Below are 10,366 nucleotides of genomic sequence, written 5' to 3'. Positions count from 1 at the left end.
ATAAAATGGTCGTCAGGTATTATGGAAAAACTTTGACTTTTTACGTTATTTATCACAAAACACACCAACGTTCCCGGGTGGGCTCGAACTAGCAATCTTTCGGTTAACAGCCGAACGCGCTAACCATTGTGCCACGGAAGTTTAGAAAATAAATTGTCGTCAGGTATTGTAGAAAAACTTTGACTTTTTACGTTACATCTGACACAACACAACACCGCTCCCGGGTGGGCTCGAACCACCAACCTTTTGATTAACAGCTGAACGCGCTAACCATTGCGCCACGGAAGCCCAAAATTTAAATGGTCGTCAGGTATTATGGAAAAACTTTGACTTTTTTCGTTATTTTTACCAAAACACACCAACGTTCCCGGGTGGGCTCGAACTAGCAATCTTTCGGTTAACAGCCGAACGCGCTAACCATTGTGCCACGGAAGTTTAGAAAATAAATTGTCGTCAGGTATTGTAGAACAACTTTGACTTTTTACGTTACATCTGACACAACACAACTCATCTCCCGGTTGGGCTCGAACCACCAACCTTTTTACTAACAACTGAACGCACTAACCATTGCGTCACGGAAGCCAGAAAATTAAATGGTCGTCAGGTATTATGGAAAAACTTTGACTTTTTACGTTATTTATCACAAAACACACCAACGTTCCCGGGTGGGCTCGAACTAGCACTCTTTCGGTTAACAGCCGAACGCGCTAACCATTGTGCCACGGAAGTTTAGAAAATTAATTGTCGTCAGGTATTGTAGAAAAACTTTGACTTTTTACGTTACATCTGACACAACACAACACCGCTCCCGGGTGGGCTCGAACCACCAACCTTTTGATTAACAGCTGAACGCGCTAACCATTGCGCCACGGAAGCCCAAAATTTAAATGGTCGTCAGGTATTATGGAAAAACTTTGACTTTTTTCGTTATTTTTGCCAAAACACACCAACGTTCCCGGGTGGGCTCGAACTAGCAATCTTTCGGTTAACAGCCGAACGCGCTAACCATTGTGCCACGGACGTTTAGAAAATAAATTGTCGTCAGGTATTGTAGAACAACTTTGACTTTTTACGTTACATCTGACACAACACAACTCCGCTCCCGGTTGGGCTCGAACCACCAACCTTTTTACTAACAACTGAACGCGCTAACCATTGCGTCACGGAAGCCAGAAAATTAAATGGTCGTCAGGTATTATGGAAAAACTTTGACTTTTTACGTTATTTATCACAAAACACACCAACGTTCCCGGGTGGGCTCGAACTAGCAATCTTTCGGTTAACAGCCGAACGCGCTAACCATTGTGCCACGGAAGTTTAGAAAATAAATTGTCGTCAGGTATTGTAGAACAACTTTGACTTTTTACGTTACATCTGACACAACACAACTCCGCTCCCGGTTGGGCTCGAACCACCAACCTTTTTACTAACAACTGAACGCACTAACCATTGCGTCACGGAAGCCAGAAAATTAAATGGTCGTCAGGTATTATGGAAAAACTTTGACTTTTTACGTTATTTATCACAAAACACACCAACGTTCCCGGGTGGGCTCGAACTAGCAATCTTTCGGTTAACAGCCGAACGCGCTAACCATTGTGCCACGGAAGTTTAGAAAATAAATTGTCGTCAGGTATTGTAGAAAAACTTTGACTTTTTACGTTACATCTGACACAACACAACACCGCTCCCGGGTGGGCTCGAACCACCAACCTTTTGATTAACAGCTGAACGCGCTAACCATTGCGCCACGGAAGCCCAAAATTTAAATGGTCGTCAGGTATTATGGAAAAACTTTGACTTTTTTCGTTATTTTTACCAAAACACACCAACGTTCCCGGGTGGGCTCGAACTAGCAATCTTTCGGTTAACAGCCGAACGCGCTAACCATTGTGCCACGGAAGTTTAGAAAATGAATTGTCGTCAGGTATTGTAGAAAAACTTTGACTTTTTACGTTACATCTGACACAACTCAACACCGCTCCCGGGTGTGCTCGAACCACCAACCTTTTGATTAACAGCTGAACGCGCTAACCATTGCGCCACGGAAGCCCAAAATTTAAATGGTCGTCAGGTATTATGGAAAAACTTTGACTTTTGACGTTATTTCTACCAAAACACACCAACGTTCCCGGGTGGGCTCGAACTAGCAATCTTTCGGTTAACAGCCGAACGCGCTAACCATTGTGCCACGGAAGATTAGAAAATAAATTGTCGTCAGGTATTGTAGAACAACTTTGACTTTTTACGTTACATCTGACACAACACAACTCCGCTCCCGGTTGGGCTCGAACCACCAACCTTTTTACTAACAACTGAACGCGCTAACCATTGCGTCACGGAAGCCAGAAAATTAAATGGTCGTCAGGTATTATGGAAAAACTTTGACTTTTTACGTTATTTATCACAAAACACACCAACGTTCCCGGGTGGGCTCGAACTAGCAATCTTTCGGTTAACAGCCGAACGCGCTAACCATTGTGCCACGGAAGTTTAGAAAATAAATTGTCGTCAGGTATTGTAGAACAACTTTGACTTTTTACGTTACATCTGACACAACACAACTCCGCTCCCGGTTGGGCTCGAACCACCAACCTTTTTACTAACAACTGAACGCACTAACCATTGCGTCACGGAAGCCAGAAAATTAAATGGTCGTCAGGTATTATGGAAAAACTTTGACTTTTTACGTTATTTATCACAAAACACACCAACGTTCCCGGGTGGGCTCGAACTAGCAATCTTTCGGTTAACAGCCGAACGCGCTAACCATTGTGCCACGGAAGTTTAGAAAATAAATTGTCGTCAGGTATTGTAGAAAAACTTTGACTTTTTACGTTACATCTGACACAACACAACACCGCTCCCGGGTGGGCTCGAACCACCAACCTTTTGATTAACAGCTGAACGCGCTAACCATTGCGCCACGGAAGCCCAAAATTTAAATGGTCGTCAGGTATTATGGAAAAACTTTGACTTTTTTCGTTATTTTTACCAAAACACACCAACGTTCCCGGGTGGGCTCGAACTAGCAATCTTTCGGTTAACAGTCGAACGCGCTAACCATTGTGCCACGGAAGTTTAGAAAATAAATTGTCGTCAGGTATTGTAGAAAAACTTTGACTTTTTACGTTACATCTGACACAACACAACACCGCTCCCGGGTGTGCTCGAACCACCAACCTTTTGATTAACAGCTGAACGCGCTAACCATTGCGCCACGGAAGCCCAAAATTTAAATGGTCGTCAGGTATTATGGAAAAACTTTGACTTTTGACGTTATTTCTACCAAAACACACCAACGTTCCCGGGTGGGCTCGAACTAGCAATCTTTCGGTTAACAGCCGAACGCGCTAACCATTGTGCCACGGACGTTTAGAAAATAAATTGTCGTCAGGTATTGTAGAACAACTTTGACTTTTTACGTTACATCTGACACAACACAACTCCGCTCCCGGTTGGGCTCGAACCACCAACCTTTTTACTAACAACTGAACGCGCTAACCATTGCGTCACGGAAGCCAGAAAATTAAATGGTCGTCAGGTATTATGGAAAAACTTTGACTTTTTACGTTATTTATCACAAAACACACCAACGTTCCCGGGTGGGCTCGAACTCGCAATCTTTCGGTTAACAGCCGAACGCGCTAACCATTGTGCCACGGAAGTTTAGAAAATAAATTGTCGTCAGGTATTGTAGAACAACTTTGACTTTTTACGTTACATCTGACACAACACAACTCCGCTCCCGGTTGGGCTCGAACCACCAACCTTTTTACTAACAACTGAACGCACTAACCATTGCGTCACGGAAGCCAGAAAATTAAATGGTCGTCAGGTATTATGGAAAAACTTTGACATTTTACGTTATTTATCACAAAACACACCAACGTTCCCGGGTGGGCTCGAACTAGCAATCTTTCGGTTAACAGCCGAACGCGCTAACCATTGTGCCACGGAAGTTTAGAAAATAAATTGTCGTCAGGTATTGTAGAAAAACTTTGACTTTTTACGTTACATCTGACACAACACAACACCGCTCCCGGGTGGGCTCGAACCACCAACCTTTTGATTAACAGCTGAACGCGCTAACCATTGCGCCACGGAAGCCCAAAATTTAAATGGTCGTCAGGTATTATGGAAAAACTTTGACTTTTTTCGTTATTTTTACCAAAACACACCAACGTTCCCGGGTGGGCTCGAACTAGCAATCTTTCGGTTAACAGCCGAACGCGCTAACCATTGTGCCACGGAAGTTTAGAAAATAAATTGTCGTCAGGTATTGTAGAAAAACTTTGACTTTTTACGTTACATCTGACACAACACAACACCGCTCCCGGGTGTGCTCGAAAAACCAACCTTTTGATTAACAGCTGAACGCGCTAACCATTGCGCCACGGAAGCCCAAAATTTAAATGGTCGTCAGGTATTATGGAAAAACTTTGACTTTTGACGTTATTTCTACCAAAACACACCAACGTTCCCGGGTGGGCTCGAACTAGCAATCTTTCGGTTAACAGCCGAACGCGCTAACCATTGTGCCACGGAAGTTTAGAAAATAAATTGTCGTCAGGTATTGTAGAAAAACTTTGACTTTTTACGTTACATCTGACACAACACAACACCGCTCCCGGGTGTGCTCGAACCACCAACCTTTTGATTAACAGCTGAACGCGCTAACCATTGCGCCACGGAAGCCCAAAATTTAAATGGTCGTCAGGTATTATGGAAAAACTTTGACTTTTGACGTTATTTCTACCAAAACACACCAACGTTCCTGGGTGGGCTCGAACTAGCAATCTTTCGGTTAACAGCCGAACGTGCTAACCATTGTGCCACGGACGTTTAGAAAATAAATTGTCGTCAGGTATTGTAGAACAACTTTGACTTTTTACGTTACATCTGACACAACACAACACCGCTCCCGGGTGGGCTCGAACCACGAACCTTTCGGTTAACAGCCGAACGCACTAACCATTGAGCCACGGAAACTCAGAAATAAAATGATCGGCAGGTATTGTGGAAAAACTTTGACTTTTATTTTACATCTGAGGCCTCACAACTCCGCTCCCGGGTGGGCTCGCCACCAACCTTTCGGTTAACAGCCGAACGCGCTAGCCATTGAGCCACGGAAACTCAGAAATTAAATGATCGGCAGGTATTGTGGAAAAACTTTGACTTTTTATGTTACATCTGAGACCTCACAACTCCGCTCCCGGTTGGGCTCGAACCACCAACCTTTTTACTAACAACTGAACGCGCTAACCATTGCGTCACGGAAGCCAGAAAATTAAATGGTCGTCAGGTTTTATGGAAAAACTTTGACTTTTTACGTTATTTATCACAAAACACACCAACGTTCCCGGGTGGGCTCGAACTAGCAATCTTTCGGTTAACAGCCGAACGCGCTAACCATTGTGCCACGGAATTTTAGAAAATAAATTGTCGTCAGGTATTGTAGAAAAACTTTGACTTTTTACGTTACATCTGACACATCACAACACCGCTCCCGGGTGGGCTCGAACCACCAACCTTTAGATTAACAGCTGAACGCGCTAACCATTGCGCCACGGAATCCCAAAAATTAAATGGTCGTCAGGGTTTATGGAAAAACTTTGACTTTTTTCGTTATTTTTACCAAAACACACCAACGTTCCCGGGTGGGCTCGAACTAGCAATCTTTCGGTTAACAGCCGAACGCGCTAACCATTGTGCCACGGAAGTTTAGAAAATAAATTGTCGTCAGTATTGTAGAAAAACTTTGACTTTTTATGTTACATCTGAGGCCTCACAACTCCGCTCCTGGGTGGGCTCGAACCACCAACCTTTCGGTTAACAGCCGAACGCGCTAACCATTGAGCCACGGAAACTCAGAAATTAAATGGTCGTGAGGTATTATGGAAAAACTTTGACTTTTGACGTTATTTCTACCAAGACACACCAACGTTCCCGGGTGGGCTCGAACTAGCAATCTTTCGGTTAACAGCCGAACGCGCTAACCATTGTGCCACGGACGTTTAGAAAATAAATTGTCGTCAGGTATTGTAGAACAACTTTGACTTTTTACGTTACATCTGACACAACACAACTCCGCTCCCGGTTGGGCTCGAACCACCAACCTTTTTACTAACAACTGAACGCGCTAACCATTGCGTCACGGAAGCCAGAAAATTAAATGGTCGTCAGGTATTATGGAAAAACTTTGACTTTTTACGTTATTTATCACAAAACACACCAACGTTCCCGGGTGGGCTCGAACTAGCAATCTTTCGGTTAACAGCCGAACGCGCTAACCATTGTGCCACGGAAGTTTAGAAAATAAATTGTCGTCAGGTATTGTAGAAAAACTTTGACTTTTTACGTTACATCTGACACAACACAACACCGCTCCCGGGTGGGCTCGAACCACCAACCTTTTGATTAACAGCTGAACGCGCTAACCATTGCGCCACGGAAGCCCAAAAATTAAATGGTCGTCAGGTATTATGGAAAAACTTTGACTTTTGACGTTATTTTTACCAAAACACACCAACGTTCCCGGGTGGGCTCGAACTAGCAATCTTTCGGTTAACAGCCGAACGCGCTAACCATTGTGCCACGGAAGTTTAGAAAATAAATTGTCGTAAGGTATTAGAACAACTTTGACTTTTTACGTTACATCTGACACAACACAACACCGCTCCCGGGTGGGCTCGAACCAACAACCTTTCGGTTAACAGCCGAACGCGCTAACCATTGCGCCACGGAAACTCAGAAATTAAATGATCGGAGGTATTGTGGAAAAACTTTGACTTTTATTTTACATCTGAGGCCTCACAACTCCGCTCCCGGGTGGGCTCGCCACCAACCTTTCGGTTAACAGCCGAACGCGCTAGCCATTGAGCCACGGAAACTCAGAAATTAAATGATCGGCAGGTATTGTGGAAAAACTTTGACTTTTTATGTTACATCTGAGACCTCACAACTCCGCTCCCGGTTGGGCTCGAACCACCAACCTTTTTACTAACAACTGAACGCGCTAACCATTGCGTCACGGAAGCCAGAAAATTAAATGGTCGTCAGGTATTATGGAAAAACTTTGACTTTTTACGTTATTTATCACAAAACACACCAACGTTCCCTGGTGGGCTCGAACTAGCAATCTTTCGGTTAACAGCCGAACGCGCTAACCATTGTGCCACGGAAGTTTAGAAAATAAATTGTCGTCAGGTATTGTAGAAAAACTTTGACTTTTTACGTTACATCTGACACATCACAACACCGCTCCCGGGTGGGCTCGAACCACCAACCTTTAGATTAACAGCTGAACGCGCTAACCATTGCGCCACGGAATCCCAAAAATTAAATGGTCGTCAGGGTTTATGGAAAAACTTTGACTTTTTTCGTTATTTTTACCAAAACACAGCAACGTTCCCGGGTGGGCTCGAACTAGCAATCTTTCGGTTAACAGCCGAACGCGCTAACCATTGTGCCACGGAAGTTTAGAAAATAAATTGTCGTCAGGTATTGTAGAAAAACTTTGACTTTTCGCGTTACATCTGACACAACACAACACCGTTCCCGGGTGGGCTCGAACCACGAACCTTTCGGTTAACAGCCGAACGCACTAACCATTGAGCCACGGAAACTCAGAAATAAAATGATCGGCAGGTATTGTGGAAAAACTTTGACTTTTTATGTTACATCTGAGACCTCACAACTCCGCTCCCGGGTGGGCTCGCCACCAGCCTTTCGGTTAACAGCCGAACGCGCTAGCCATTGAGCCACGGAAACTCAGAAATTAAATGATCGGCAGGTATTGTGGAAAAACTTTGAATTTTTATGTTACATCTGAGACCTCACAACTCCGCTCCCGGTTGGGCTCGAACCACCAACCTTTTTACTAACAACTGAACGCGCTAACCATTGCGTCACGGAAGCCAGAAAATTAAATGGTCGTCAGGTTTTATGGAAAAACTTTGACTTTTTACGTTATTTATCACAAAACACACCAACGTTCCCGGGTGGGCTCGAACTAGCAATCTTCCGGTTAACAGCCGAACGCGCTAACCATTGTGCCACGGAAGTTTAGAAAATAAATTGTCGTCAGGTATTGTAGAAAAACTTTGACTTTTTACGTTACATCTGACACATCACAACACCGCTCCCGGGGGGGCTCGAACCACCAACCTTTAGATTAACAGCTGAACGCGCTAACCATTGCGCCACGGAATCCCAAAAATTAAATGGTCGTCAGGGTTTATGGAAAAACTTTGACTTTTTTCGTTATTTTTACCAAAACACACCAACGTTCCCGGGTGGGCTCGAACTAGCAATCTTTCGGTTAACAGCCGAACGCGCTAACCATTGTGCCACGGAAGTTTAGAAAATAAATTGTCGTCAGGTATTGTAGAAAAACTTTGACTTTTTACGTTACATCTGACACAACACAACACCGCTCCCGGGTGGGCTCGAACCACCAACCTTTTGATTAACAGCTGAACGCGCTAACCATTGCGCCACGGAAGCCCAAAATTTAAATGGTCGTCAGGTATTATGGAAAAACTTTGACTTTTGACGTTATTTCTACCAAAACACACCAACGTTCCCGGGTGGGCTCGACTTTTTACGTTACATCTGACACAACACAACACCGCTCCCGGGTGGGCTCGAACCACCAACCTTTTGATTAACAGCTGAACGCGCTAACCATTGCGCCACGGAAGCCCAAAAATTAAATGGTCGTCAGGTATTATGGAAAAACTTTGACTTTTGACGTTATTTTTACCAAAACACACCAACGTTCCCGGGTGGGCTCGAACTAGCAATCTTTCGGTTAACAGCCGAACGCGCTAACCATTGTGCCACGGAAGTTTAGAAAATAAATTGTCGTCAGGTATTAGAACAACTTTGACTTTTTACGTTACATCTGACACAACACAACACCGCTCCCGGGTGGGCTCGAACCACCAACCTTTCGGTTAACAGCCGAACGCGCTAACCATTGCGCCACGGAAACTCAGAAATTAAATGATCGGAGGTATTGTGGAAAAACTTTGACTTTTATTTTACATCTGAGGCCTCACAACTCCGCTCCCGGGTGGGCTCGCCACCAACCTTTCGGTTAACAGCCGAACGCGCTAGCCATTGAGCCACGGAAACTCAGAAATTAAATGATCGGCAGGTATTGTGGAAAAACTTTGACTTTTTATGTTACATCTGAGACCTCACAACTCCGCTCCCGGTTGGGCTCGAACCACCAACCTTTTTACTAACAACTGAACGCGCTAACCATTGCGTCACGGAAGCCAGAAAATTAAATGGTCGTCAGGTATTATGGAAAAACTTTGACTTTTTACGTTATTTATCACAAAACACACCAACGTTCCCGGGTGGGCTCGAACTAGCAATCTTTCGGTTAACAGCCGAACGCGCTAACCATTGTGCCACGGAAGTTTAGAAAATAAATTGTCGTCAGGTATTGTAGAAAAACTTTGACTTTTTACGTTACATCTGACACATCACAACACCGCTCCCGGGTGGGCTCGAACCACCAACCTTTAGATTAACAGCTGAACGCGCTAACCATTGCGCCACGGAATCCCAAAAATTAAATGGTCGTCAGGGTTTATGGAAAAACTTTGACTTTTTTCGTTATTTTTACCAAAACACACCAACGTTCCCGGGTGGGCTCGAACTAGCAATCTTTCGGTTAACAGCCGAACGCGCTAACCATTGTGCCACGGAAGTTTAGAAAATAAATTGTCGTCAGCTATTGTAGAAAAACTTTGACTTTTTACGTTACATCTGACACAACACAACACCGCTCCCGGGTGGGCTCGAACCACCAACCTTTTGATTAACAGCTGAACGCGCTAACCATTGCGCCACGGAAGCCCAAAATTTAAATGGTCGTCAGGTATTATGGAAAATCTTTGACTTTTGACGTTATTTCTACCAAAACACACCAACGTTCCCGGGTGGGCTCGACTTTTTACGTTACACCTGACACAACACAACACCGCTCCCGGGTGGGCTCGAACCACCAACCTTTTGATTAACAGCTGAACGCGCTAACCATTGCGCCACGGAAGCCCAAAAATTAAATGGTCGTCAGGTATTATGGAAAAACTTTGACTTTTGACGTTATTTTTACCAAAACACACCAACGTTCCCGGGTGGGCTCGAACTAGCAATCTTTCGGTTAACAGCCGAACGCGCTAACCATTGTGCCACGGAAGTTTAGAAAATAAATTGTCGTCAGGTATTAGAACAACTTTGACTTTTTACGTTACATCTGACACAACACAACACCGCTCCCGGGTGGGCTCGAACCACCAACCTTTCGGTTAGCAGCCGAACGCGCTAACCATTGCGCCACGGAAAC

At 44.4% G+C, this 10,366-nt stretch overlaps 1 non-coding gene across 1 annotated transcript; it reads right to left on the bottom strand.

Annotated features, from left to right (window-relative positions):
• Positions 1-10,293: 10,293 nt before the first annotated feature.
• TRNAS-GCU (transfer RNA serine (anticodon GCU)) lies at positions 10,294-10,366 on the bottom strand. Its single transcript has one exon. It is a non-coding gene; the product is annotated as a tRNA-Ser (tRNA).

The sequence above is a fragment of the Phalangium opilio genome, unplaced genomic scaffold (assembly GCF_054372755.1).
Source record: "Phalangium opilio isolate 3A_F unplaced genomic scaffold, DU_Popi_V2 ptg000329l_1, whole genome shotgun sequence".
Lineage (NCBI taxonomy): Eukaryota > Metazoa > Arthropoda > Arachnida > Opiliones > Phalangiidae > Phalangium > Phalangium opilio.
Note: the sequence above shows the minus strand (reverse complement) of the source record. Positions and strands in the feature narration are given on the sequence as shown.